Here is a 14,243-nt window from a genome sequence, read left to right as displayed (position 1 = left end):
ACAAAAATGCAACTGTTCTGTTTTCCCTTTTTTCTGACTTTTTCCCTGTTTTTTGATTTCTTTCCAGGGTCTGACAGGACATCAAGACTACATCAGGAAAGAGGAAGCCATGGGCTGCTGTGCATCCATTCCCTGAAGCGCCCTATGAGCAAGCATCTGCCACCCCCTCCCTCCTGTCTGCACTCCTGACCTAGTGGTACCCTTGTTCTGGCACAAGCTGCATCCCTCCCACTTTGATCTACTTTTCTGGCCTACTGTCTCCTGTTTCTGGATACCTGGCTTCCTGTCACTCTTCTTCAGTGTTCAGGTCCCATTTCTACCTCTTTCCAGGTGTGCTAGGCTGCTTTGGCAGCTACTGGTGTTTGGAAAGCAAGAGCCTGTTTTCCAGGCATTAGTTTCCTTTTCACTTGTATGCACAGTTTGATTCCACAAATATTTTATGAGAACTTTTAATGCCAGAAATTGTGCTTGTTTGATCCTGAGAATACTCACTATAACCCCATGATATTGTTCCTAGTTTGGTCCCATTTTTCAGAAGAGAAAACAGAGGATCTATGTGGCTAATTTGTCTGAGGTTACATACACAGTAAGTGACAGAGCCAGAATTTGATTACAGATCTCTCTGTTTGGAGCAAAAGGGAAGGGCATGTGTACAGTCATAATTGCTAAGACAAAACTCAGGACACCAGTTGCCATGTTGGAAGAGGCAGGAAAATCTAGGAAACTGGTATGTCTTATTTCAAATACAAGGGTTCTATTTCTCTGGCTTTTGCCTATTGGCCCAGCCCCATCTACAAAAAAAAAAAAAAATGTCCACCCACCCAAACCATGCCAAACCACGTTAGGCTCTATTGCTGTACTTTTTCATAGGATGTATCTCTGCCTGTCTCTTCTACTCAACTGCCAACTTCTAGATGCCTGGACAACTTGTATTGCTACTCAAGACCCAATAAAGGAATCCCTTCCCCTAGGAATTCTTTCTGACCCACACTAGGCTATGCTCCATCATAATCCATACTCACCTATGTCATAATGCTCTCCACATTGATGTTCTCCTCCATCTTCCCCACAACCTATAACCAATAAATCATAAGCAGCTTGAAGGCAGTGGCCATAGTTAGTTTTCTCCTGTTTCCCAGGACTCAGGATAGTTCCTAGTCCAATGCTTCTTGAATTACTTATTTAATCTTCAGGATGAGCTCCTACTGACAGATGTCCTCTCTGATAGGAGATTTAAATCACCTCTCCATCCAAGTAGAGGAATGGCTGGAACAGTTTCATATTTCCTTCCATTGTGGAGAATCTGAATCCTAAAACAAGTGGCTCAAGACCTGAAATTTGAACTTAAAACAGTAAAACTGCCCATCCATTCTGCAAAACACAACTCACAGTCATCAGGTCACCATGAGGCAGACCTTAGGAAAGATGATGATCCAAAAGAAGAAACCAAAAGCCTCACTTTAAACACAGGGCAAGAGTACCCTAACCTTCTTGGATACTTCTCAACATCCAGGGATCCAGAGTCAGTGCCAGAGACCATCTTTAGGTTGAAAAGCACAAGACATTCATGTCTTTAACTATTAAACAAAATGATCACTTAACTTCTGACTCAGTGCCAACTCAGTGAAAAGAAGCCAGCTTCAGTAGAGGAGCTTTCTGGATTCTTTGTCACAACTCTGAGAGCAAAACCTTAAGCAGTCAGTCACCTTTTGCTTTCTCCTCAAAGAGAAGGCTGTAAGGTCAGACCCAAGATGACAATGCCTAACAGCCCCTGAAAGGCTCTTGGTATTAGTCCTTGCCAATTTCCCTCCAAGCCCTGGCACATCTTGGGCTGAAATGCACACATGTTATTTTCATTTAAGCATGAATGCTGAACCACTGGGTATTTTTTTCCTAGGTTTTCTGTTAACTCTGTCTACAAAAATGTGGTTTTAAGAAATATTACTCCTGGTCATTTATCTAACAGACCATACTGTGATCTGTAAGCTCCATCCTTCTTGACACTTTCACGTTCTGTTAAAATGGGATCTCTTACCAGGAAATTTACTCAGACAGGGGAGTTCATTTGGGGTTAAAACTGTAAAGTGGCCAATTATCTCTCAGTCATTGGTTGCATATGATATTACCCCAAGCTTTGGAAATAAAGACAACATTTAGCAAACGTTCTGCTCCAAAGCTAATGTTTGGAAAGAATAACAGCATGTTGGGAATAAATTACATGATCTTTAGTGTATTTTAGTGTTATTGCCTGTTAACACTCAGAGTGGTGTGCCAGCTCATGAGAGAACGCCAGTCTTCTAAGGAATTAATTTCTGAATTGCTGAGCTATGGCATCCCTGTTGTAAAGTTGAACAGGCTGGAAGCACGGGGGGCCGTGTTTGTGGGAGCCCACCTAGGGGAAGCTATGAATCATAGGTTGTCCTTACACATTGATGATATCCAGAGCAGACTCTGATTAACGAAATATGAGACTTTTCATCTTGGACTATCTAGTTTCCCACTTCATGGGTTATATTAATCCTAAAACCAGGTTATCTAATTATACTTAATAAGGTAACTCATTTAACTAATTCACCTGCTAGGTTCAAGTTTTTTGTTTTTGTTTTGCCAGACTGTGGAAGAATAGCGGGATGCTTTAAAAGATCATTGATTCTGTTTCTATGAAATATTCAGAATAGGCAAATCCGTAGAGACAAAAATTAGATTAGTGGTTTCCTAGAGCTGGGAGGATGGAGGAACTGCAGAGTGCTGGCTTAAAGGATGTGAGGTTTCTCTAGGGGGTAATAAAATGTTCTGAAACTAATTGTGGTGAGGGTCACACAACCCTGTGTATATACTAAAAGCCCTTGAACTGTACATTTTAAGTGAGAAAATTGCATGGTATGTGAATTATACTCAATAAAGCCATTTAAAAAAACCACAAAACCTTGCCCTCACAAAGAGAGGAAAGATGTTAATACTTTCAGGTGGAAATAGGAAGAACTAAAGATAAGTACCACAGGGACTGAGGCAGATCTACACAGCACAGCTTCCTTTTAGCTTTGGGCTTTCCTTTCATATGGAACTGTCAGGGCCTCTCCTGGTACATGTTTAGGTCTGGGAGGGTGGGAGAGAGGGACTTAGAGGAACAGGAAGAGAGCTTCTAATAACTGACTAGAAATGAAACCCATGGGAAGATGGCAAAGATGTCCTGGGAGGAGTAACACCAGACTCGAACCTCTTGGTGGGGTCCCATGCAGGTCCAAACTCCCAGACAGCTGGTGGCAAGAACAGTGTCTTATTTAAAGGGGAAAGAAGGGGAGGGTGACCTTTTTTCATCTGAGAGGTGTCTCCTGTAACTGTGACCTCTCCATTCTAAATCTCTCCAGAATATCACCATCCCCACTTTCACTCAGCCTCCCATGTTCCTGGGGAAAGGGCTCTAGAATCAGGGCTGTCTACAAAATAAATCAACAGGAACTAGCCCTGAAGCAACTTATATGTCTAAATATTTCCCCATACACAACACAAACCTGTATTTCAGGCCCTGCAAGCTGCCGTAGAAATTCTTCAGGCAGACAAAGATATTTTATTGCATGTTTAAGGGATTTATTTTTTATTGGTGTGGGCTTATTTTCTTCTAAAATATCCATCACCATTGTCACCTTTACCATACACCCTCTTTGCCACCATTTTTGTTTGTTCCCCCAAATTCCCATATTTAGTCGAAAGCAAAATTATCAGGTATATTTAATATAAATAACTCCAAATAATTTCAAATGTGTTAACACTTTTAAAAATTTTAAACTGATTGAAATATTATAAATGATAAATTGCTGTTGTAGGCAACATGAAACTGTTGAGCAGTGCTGTATAAGAATTTTAAATAAAAAGTTCATCAAGACGCAGAAGTTAAGACACAGATGTAGAGAACAAACATATAGACACCAAGGAGGGGGGGAAGCCACGGGGGTGGGGTGGGGATGGTGGTGTGATGAATTGGGCGATTGGGATTGACATGTATACACTGATGTGTATAAAACTGATGACTAATAAGAATCTGCTGTATAAAAAACTAAATAAAATAAAATTCAAAAATTAAAAAAAAAAAGCATTAAAAAAAAAAGTTCATCAAGAGATTATTCTGGGACTTCCCTGGTAGCATGGTGCCAATGCAGGGGACACGAGTTCGAGCCCTGGTCCGGGAAGATCCCACATGCCGTGGAGCAACAAAGCCTGTGCACCACAACTACTGAGCCCACATGCACACTACTCAAGCCCATGCATCTAGAGCCCATGCTCTGCAACAAGAGAAAACAGTGCAATGAGAAGCCCACACACCACAGCGAAGAGTAGCCCCCGCTCGCTGCAACTAAAGAAAGCCTACGCGCAGCATAGAAGACTCAAAGAAGCCAAAAATAAATAAATAAGTTTATTTATTTAAAAAGAGAGAGAGAGAGATTATTCTTCAGGAGTGTAACTCTGAGTTCCAGGTTTGGTGTCCTCTGTACCTGAGGACCCCTGCTTCTTCACTCTGGCAATGAGGATTTGCCACCATTTTGTGCTGTTTTTGTCTCTACATTTTTGTGGTTGGAACAAAGGCTATGCTGAGTGCTGGTTAAGGAGATAGTGGGGCATGGGGCAGAGAACCCAATCTTTCCTCTCCTCTTGGAAGTACCTGCAACTGGGTGATAGTTGTACAGGTTTCATACTGGAATTCTTTGGAGTTTGTGGGTCAAACTAAGCTGAGTGACGTGGTGTCATTCCTGCTCCTCTGATCCCCGTTTCCCTGGAAGAACCACGGAGAAAGAGCTCCCTTCTCCCGTGCATGCTTCCATCCACCTTCCATGACAAGGAAGCTGCTTTTGGGAAGCTGCCAAGATCCTGGGGTGGGACCTGAAACCTTGGCTTCTCAGGAAGATGTAGTGAAGCTACCAGCTGAGTGACACAGACCTACTTCCTGAGTCAGTGACTAAACATAGCCAAAGGAATGCGAAGCATTTCTTTCCCTCCCCTTGACCAGCCTTGGCGAGGCTGCTGGTGCAGCCAGAGGTGCCCTCCCCTGGGAGTAGCTGCTGGGCCACTGCCAAGGCTGCAGAGTGCAGAGCTGCTCCTCAGCTTGTTGGTGAGTTTCTTCACATTTAGTTTTCCTAACTTGAAAATAACTAGAATGAAAGTTCATTTAAATAAACTATTTTGACCCATCTTTTCCTTCTCCCTTCTTCTTTCAAACAGCTGTCTTATTTTTAATGAGAATCATGACTACATGACAGAGTAGAAAAATTCACATTTCCCTGGATTTTCAGGCTTTCTGTACCCTCTGGAATGTATATGAATAAGCTCACACTCTAGAATAGAGATGCAAACATCAAAGATGTCATTGCAAACAAGATAGAAAAAGGTAATAGGTCCAGGTAATCCATACATTGAGTTATCTTCTGATAAGAAATATTTTCAAGAATATGGGACAACATGGAAAAACACTCACTCTAGTCTATGATCACAGTCACATAAAAATGGACAGTATATGAGCAAAGACTAGCAAGGGTCATATAGAACCAATGCAGAATGTGAATATTTTCTTTGTTAAACTTCTTCTAATGTTGCTGTAACATTGTTTAAATGATGTCTTTTTTTAGTGAGGAGGGAAAGGAAAATGTGTCACAAATAATACATACACACAAAACAGCCCTGCTCCTTTTGGGTTTTGTGTGTTAATAACTGGATATAAAACTAATCCTCAGTTTGCCATTCCTTTTCTTTTTCCTTTTCTCCTTTGCCAGGCATGACTCTGTTCTCAGTCACTCTGCAAAGAGTTTCCACTATCTTCACCAGAAGGAGTGACAACCCCCATGGCTGCAGAGACACATGAGTGATTTTCATCCAGAAGTGGTGTCAGAACGCTACTAACCTAAGGGTCCTTCTCATATCTCAATGACAGGGTGGTGTATTTTCAAATACTTGGCAAAGCATCCAGGTTTCCTCCCCAGTTGACTCTCAATCAGGTGGGATAAGAAGGATTTCTTGACACAGGTAACTGGCCTGGACATCCTGACCTCCAGGCCAGCTGGGGCTGCATCTCAATAACTCCATCATCTGTCCCAGAGTCCGCTTGCAGTTTTCCTAAGAAACTGCCTTAGAAAATGGAGGTAAATGTTGAGAATTGTGACTTTGGCTGAATGAGTTCTGCAGGCAATGTTGGCAGTCGGACCTATTTTTTCAAAGTGCTTGTCTCGTCTCTCTCTTGGTGCTCAGACTGAAGATATAAGGCAGGGGAAGAATCTAATCCAGAATCCCCACATTGTATGTTTATGTATAGCTGTATAGCTGTTATAACAGCTATAAAGACAAAATTCCTGGGCTCATATCTTGGTGCTATCTTTTGTTATCTTGGTCTAATGACTTAACATCTCTGAGCAGCATTTTAATTCTTTGTAACATAAGGGAAGTTAGTACCTACTTCACATGGTTGTAGTGAGGATGAAATGAAATGATGCTTGTAAAGTGTTCCCATAGTGCCTAGCACATAGTGAGAACTCAATAAATGTTAGTAGTGATGTTTGTTATTATGATCATCATCTTTATTATATTTCCCTTCCATTCTTCAGTTTGTTCATCACAAAGTGGGCTAGAAGCACCTTGATGCAGCAGCAATAGCAGGGAACCTGGAATCAGATCCCTTCCATTCTCGTAGCTGAATGACTTTGACAAGTACTTAGCGCATCTGAATCTAGTTCCCCATCTGTAAAACATCAACAGTGACACTCATCCCACAGAGCTCCTGGGAAGATCCACTGTAATAAGATACAGGTTAACGTTCGATGAATGCTAACTGCTCAGTAAATAATGGTTGAAGCAGGATTTCCATTTGGGCCACTCACTCAGTTTGTCTCTTTTTAGCTTAGATTTGCAACTAAAGGAGAAGGCATCCCACCCTCCCCTATCTGCTTCCAGCAAAAAGCAGCCGGACAGGAAGCCAAAACAGGAGCCAGCTTTTGACAGGCGCTGGACAAGGACTGTGATCACAACACCACTGTGCAGAACTTCTACAACTGAATGTGCAAATTATGATATTCAAGCTGAAATATCATCCAAGTGTGTTTTGGACCTGCAGTGACCACATCCCAGGTGGGGTGGTGAAGATGTCTAGCCAAGAATTTTATTATTTTATTTAAAAGTATGAATCATCAGACAAGCAACCCTCTCTATCCAGGTGCTGTATTCAGATTTCACATAACAGCTACTTCCTTGACACCTGAGCGAGGCAAAAATGCCTGGTGGAAATTGTTCAAGGCCTGGGGAGATCTCAGAGGTTAACATCTCAGTGGTTTAAACAAGGCGACCTTGGGAATATCAAACTCTATGACTCAGTTTCCTCATGCATACAATAGGAAAATAATAGGAAATACTGCATAGGTTGTTGTTATCAAGACCAAATGAGATGTGTGAAAAATTCTCAGAAGAGAACATGGCACATGTAAGACCTGAATATGTGTTTGCTATAGTGATAATGATTATCGTACCAAGGCCTTTGGGACTTTCAAAATGCATCACATTCTTACTTCTGCTCTAATAAGCATGTATTATTTTTGGAGAAAAGACTTTGTATATAACAAATGAAATGAAGATACAGAGCTGTTTGAAATACATGACAACTGAACAGTTTCCTTTAGTCCTATAGGCTGAAATCTGAGCCCTCTCCCTCCACCTGTGTGATTTGCCATCTTATGCCACTGCCTCAAGCTTTGTAAATTCAGAGTCTGCAGGGCATCCCAGTACGTGTGCTCCCATAGCTGCAATGGGACTGGCCTTGGCAGCTGTGGGATATGTGGGCACACACACATGGAGGTTGGACTGGGATCTAGGCTGCTTCCATACCTCCCACAGTCAGTCGAGGTGTATGACTACTGCGGTCCTGGTACCTGACTTTGATGGACATGAAGCAGCTGATCTGTGCTGATGGGTTTGTGAACACAGCACCTGAGGGACACCAGGGCTGATTGCCTGCATTTTCACAGTTGAGGTGGGGCTGAACGCAGTGCCAAGAAACAGTGTACTTTGTGAGCCTTCACAATGGGTGACACCACAGAGTGCATTCCCCTGTAGACAACTCTGACAGAGAAATCCTCAGTGGCTCCTCTCCCAGGAGGAGTATTCCAATACCACCTACCTCACACAGCAGCTAAGAAATGGATCTGGGGGCTTCTACTGCAACAACTGGGGATCAGACCCTGCCCCCAACAGGACTGTGACAACCAAAGAGCAAAGAGAAGGCCCCACTCAATATCCAGTTCAAACTCTGGTCACCACAACACCAGTCACACCCCCTATCAAAGTAATAATGACCAACACACACTGAGGAAAGACGTGGCAGGCATCCATACTAAAAACAGCCCTCACACCAAAAATATTAAACTCATGCAGACTAAACAGGGATGCACTCACATAAAAATAAACCTTCAAGACCACAGTAGACAACTGTTTCTCCTAAACTCATAAAGTAAGAGAAATATAAGTAAAATAAATAAGCAAGGAAATCACTCCCAATTAAAAGATCAAGAGAATTCCCCTGAAAGAACAAACAATGAAACAGACCTCTTCAGTCTAATAGACACTGAGTTCAAAAAGGAGGTAATGTAAATACTGAAGGAATTGAAAAACTATCAATAGAAATGCAAATTGCTGTAAAAAGTAACTAGAAACTATAAAGAGAAACAAAAAGAAATTAGAAAACTCATTTGCCAAGATGAAAGCTGAGCTTGAGGCAATAAATAGCAAACTGAATAATGCAGAAGAATGAATAAGTGATCTGGAAGATAGAATGATGGAAATCACCCAATCAGAATAGCAAACGGAGAGACAAATGAAAAAAAAATAAATAAAAGCAATATAAGAGACCTATGGGATAATATAAAGCTTGCCAATCTACGCATAATAGGGATCTCAGAAGGAGAAGAAAAAAGAGAATCAAAAATGTATTTGAAGAAATTATGGCTGAAAACTTACCAAACCTAAAAAGAAAACAGACTTCCAGGTGCAGGAAACATAGAGGGTCCCAAACAAGATGAACCAACCCAAACAGACCTACACCAAGACATATTATAATTAAAATGGCAAACGTTAAAGATAAAGAGAGGATTCTAAAGACAGCAAGAGGAAAACAAAGAGTTAATTACAAGGGAAGCACCACAAGGCTATCAGCTTATTTCTCTACAGAAATGTTGCAGGCCAGAAGGGAGTGGCAAGATATATTCAAAGTCCTGAAAGGGAAAACCCTGAAACCTAGGATACCCTAACCACCAAGATTATCATTTAGATTAGAAGGAGAGATAAAGAATTTCTCAGACAAGCAAAAACTGAAAGAATAGAGCAATACTAAACCTATCTTAAATGAAATATTAAAAGGTCTTCTCTAAATAAAAAAGAAGCAAGAATCTATAGGAAAGAGAAAAGTCACAATTGGAAAGTAATTCACTTAAATAAGCCAGTACACAGATTAAAAACAAAAATCAAAAAAATTCTGTGAAAGCAGTGATAACCACAGTGAACAGCAGAATGATAAACATGAGATGTAAAAAAGGACATGAAAATCATAAAATGTGGAAGAGGAGAGTGAGAAAATACAGATTTTTAAAAAACATGTTTAAGCCTATATGTCCACCAGTCTAAGCAAGTAGATATAGGAAGGGGTTAACATATTTGAAAAATAGGATAACCACAAAGCAAAAACATACAGTAAATTCACAAAAGCCGAAAAAAAGAGAACACAAGCATAATACAAAAGAAAACCATCAAATCACAAGAGGAAAAACAAAAAGGAAAAGAAAGGAACAAAGAAGAAATACAAAATCAACTGGAAAGCAAGGTTTAAAATGACAATAAATACATACTTATCAGTAATTACCTTAAATATCAATGACTAAATGCTCCAATCAAAAGACATAAGATGGCAGACTGGGTAAAAAAAAACAAGAGCCTACAATATTCTGCCTATAAGAGACCAACTTTAGGGCAAAGGACACACACAGATTGAAAGTGAGGGGATGGAGAAAGATATTTTATGCAATTGGAAATGACAAGAAAGCAGGGGTAGCTATACTCACATCAGACAAAATAGACTTTAAAACAAAGGTCATAAAGAAAGATAAAGAAGGACACTATATAATGATAAAAGGATCAGTACAAGAAGAGGATATTACATTTGTTAAGGTACATGCACCCAATATAGGAGCATCCAAATACAAAAACCAAATACTAACAGACAAAAAGGGAGATATTGATGGTAATACAATAATAGTAGGAGACTATATGTATAAAATAGATAACTAATAAGAACCTGCTGTATAAAATAAATAAATAAAATAAAATTCAAAAAAATAATGGTAGGAGATTTTAAGATCCCACTGACATCAATGGCAGACCTTCTAGACAGAAAAGCAATAAAGCAACAGAGATCCTAAATTACATAACAGAACAGTGAGACATAATTGACATTTTCAGGACAATCCATCCCCCCCACCAAAAAAATCCCCCAGAATACACATTCTTTTCAAGTACGCATGGAACATTCTCTAATACTGACCACACACTAGGACACAAAACAAGCCTCAGAAATTTAAGAGGTTAGAAATTAGTTCAAGCATCTTTTCTGACCACAGTGGCATGAAACTAGAAATCAACCACAGAAAGAGAAATGAGAAAAAAAACAAAAAGATTACATGGAAAATAAACAACATGATACTAAAAAAAAACAATAGGTTAATGATGAAATCAAAGAGGAAATTTAAAAATACCTTGAGATACATGACAATGAAAACACAACCATAGAAAATCTATGGGATGCCAAAAAGCAGTTCTTAGTGGGAAGTTCAAAGCGATATAGGCCTTCCTCAGAAAACAAGAAAAATCTCAAATAAACAACTTAACCTACTACCTAAAAGAATTAGAAAAAGAAGAACAAAAAACCCTAAATGCAGCAGAAGGAAGGAAATAATAAAGATCAGAGAGGAAATAAATAAAACAGAGATTAAAAGAACAACGGAAATAACCAACAACACCAAGAGTTGGTTCTTTGAAAGGGTAAACATAATTGACAAATCTCTGGCCAGGCTCACCAAGAACAGAAGAGAGATGACCAAATAAACAAAATAAGGCATAAAAGAGAGGAATACTAACTAATACTGCAGAAATATAAAAAAACATAAGAAAATACCATTAATAATTACATGCCAAAAAACTGGAAAACCTAGAAGAAATAGACACGTTTCTAGAAACATACAACCCACCAACACTGAACCAAGAAGAAACAGATAATTTGAACAGAGTGATCACTAGAAGTGAAATAGAATCTGTAATAAGAAAACCCCTTGCAAACAATGTCTAGGACCAGATAGCGTCACTGGAGAATCCTACCAAACATACAAAGAACTTACACTGATCCTTCTCAAACTCTTCCAAAAGACTGAAGAGGAGAGAACACTCCCAAAGTCATTTTATGAAGTCACCATCACCTTGACACCAAAGCCAGAAAAAGACACTATCAAAAAAGAAAATTACAGGCCAATATCTTTGATGAATATAAATGCAAAAATTCTCAACAAAATATTAACAAACCAAATCCAACAACACATAAAAAAGAATATACACCACGATCAAGTAGGATTCATTGCAGTGTCACAAGGATGGTTCAGCGTACTCAGATCAATCAATCTGATACACGACATCAACAAAAGAAAAGACAAAACCACATGATCATCCCAATAGATGCAGAAAAAACATTTGCTAAATTCAACATCCATTCATGATAAAAAAAACTTTTACCAAAGTGGGTATAGAGGGAACACATCTCAACAGAATAAAAGCCATTTATGACAAACCCACAGCAAACATAATACTCAATGATGAAAAGCTGAAAGCCTTGCCACTCAAATCTGGAACAAGACAAGGATGCCCATTCTCACCATTTCTCTTCAACATAGTATTGGAAGTCCTGGCCACAGCAATCAAACAAGAAAAAAGAAAGAAAATTTATCCAAATTGGAAGAGAAGAGGGAAAATTATCATTATATGCAGATGACATACTACTATAGATAGAAAACCCTTAAGACTCCACACAAAATCTACCATGACCTGATAAACAAATTCAGCAATGTAGCAAGGTAAAGATTAGCATACAGAAATATGTTGCATTTCTTTACACTAACAATGAAATATCAGAAAGAGAAAGTTAAAAAAAAAAAAGCACACACATAAAAAAAAAGCCCTTTTAAAATCACATCAAAAAAAATATTTTGGAAAAAACCTAACCAAGGAGGTGAAAGACTTATAGTCTGAGAACTATGAAACATTAATAAGGGAAACTGAAGATGATTCAAAGAAATGGAAAGATATCCCATGCTTTAGAGAACAGTCTTGTGGTTGCCAAGAGAGAGGGGCTTGGGGAAGGGATGGATTAAGAGTTTGGGATTAGTAGATGCTAACTACTATATATAGAATGGATAAGCAACAAGGTCCTATTGTATAGCATGGGGAACTATATTCAACATCCTGTGATAAACCATAATGGAAAAGAATATATATATAACTGAATCACTTTGCTGTACAGCAGAATCTAACACAACATTATATATCAACTATATTTCAATAAAATAAATTTTTAGAAGCTCATTAAAGTTGCACTCAGTGACAGAACTTCCTAAAAGCACAGACCACTCAGTGGGACAGTTCCCCCACAGCTGGTTGTGTCAGAAGTTGAGAAAACCAGTGTCTTGTATCTCACAGAACAGTGGGTCCTCACCTGTTCCCAGAAGTCTTCTCTGATGACTCTTATGAAGCTTCTATCATTGGTTTTCTCAGTCTTTCCAGGACTTATTTACAATGACTTTGTTTTCTGTTCTGAGTAATATCATTTATAGGCCAATCAGAAAGTAAATTTTTAGGTAGTAACAGTTTCATTAGTTTTGAGTTTCATTTTTTTTATGATTCTGCATAGTGAATCTCTATGTTTAGTATGTATGGAGGAAACACAAACACACACCACACAATACAACAAGAGCAATAACAACAAGGGTATAAACAGAAGTGCTCTGAAGGTCTCTGATTTTGGAAAGCAGAGTCAGAACTTGGAGGCTCCAGTCCTGGCCCCAAGACTTATGAGCTGAGATATCTGGGTGTGTCACAAAATTTTCCAAGTTTCCTTCCACATCTATAAAATAGAGATGATGAAACTAACCCTGCTTATCCTAAGGGGTGTCATAGTGCCAACAGAAAACAGATGTAAAATAATACCCAGAGAACATTTCCAAATAAATGAAAAATAAGACTGAACTCAGTCTCAACTTCTAAGGAGTTTTTGTTTGTTTTAAGAATACTCTCTTATGGGAGGAGAAGAAAAAATGAAAATGACAACCACTATTTTGAGAACTATAAGAGGAAAATCCTAAATATTATTTTTTCATGTCAGTATTGTATTTTCTCATTTAGAGACAGAGAAGAAAAAATGGTACTTTTTGAAAGAAAAAGTATTATTTCATAGTCTTTTACCAAACATGTCTTTTTAAGCCAAGGTTGGAGAAAACTAATGATGTAACATTCAGGCCTGACTGAGTTGTTGCTCCCTTTGCCCTGACTTGATATTTCTTGGACACCACTGTCTCACCATGTATTGATGGGAAGTGAGTTGGAGCAGTTGCCTGATATCAGATTGGCTAAAGTCCGTTAGGCTGGTCTCTTAGAAGCTACAGATTAAATGAGCTGGGGAAAGAGGTTGTTCTCTGAGGAAGTGCAAGCTTTGGCTCATTCTAGGACTGACCTCTCAGGGTTCTCTTTTATCCCTTTCTCTTTGGACACCTTCCTTTAGGACATTTTATTCTCCATCACTATGGCAGGACCAAGGTCCAGTGCAGTGCTGTTAAGAGCTCTGGACAGAGAGAAAAGATTACACCCTGAGGGCTAATATGAGTGATCTGGAATAGTGTGCTGACATCAAAATATGGTGAGGCTCGGGTTACCATGACTCTTTTTGTTGCTTGCACTCCTCATGATTAGGATAAAGCATAAAATTCTAGTGGCCAGTATAGGAAAATGAAACACAGTCTGGAGAGTGTGTGCGACTTGCCAGACTTTTCTAAGTTGACTCATTTGATCTTTGCAACAACTCTTGAGGCAAGTACTTTTACCTCCTTTTTATAGATGAGTAAACTCATGTTAAATAATTTTGCCTAAAACCACATGGCTGTTAAAAGGCAGGGAATGTTTCCCAGAGG

The 14,243-nt window shown here is 39.2% G+C and overlaps 1 long non-coding RNA gene across 1 annotated transcript in view; it reads right to left on the bottom strand.

The window, feature by feature from the left end:
• The window catches only part of LOC137212722 (uncharacterized), a 39,518-nt gene extending 26,654 nt beyond the window's left edge, over positions 1-12,864 (bottom strand). Inside the window, exon 1 of the long non-coding RNA XR_010937600.1 lies at positions 12,776-12,864. This is a non-coding gene — a long non-coding RNA (uncharacterized lncRNA). The remainder of the gene's footprint in view (positions 1-12,775) is intronic.
• Between the last annotated feature and the right edge of the window lie 1,379 nt (positions 12,865-14,243).

This window comes from Pseudorca crassidens, chromosome 19, assembly GCF_039906515.1.
Source record: "Pseudorca crassidens isolate mPseCra1 chromosome 19, mPseCra1.hap1, whole genome shotgun sequence".
Classification (NCBI taxonomy): Eukaryota; Metazoa; Chordata; class Mammalia; order Artiodactyla; family Delphinidae; genus Pseudorca; species Pseudorca crassidens.
This window is presented reverse-complemented; position numbering and strand designations above follow the sequence as displayed.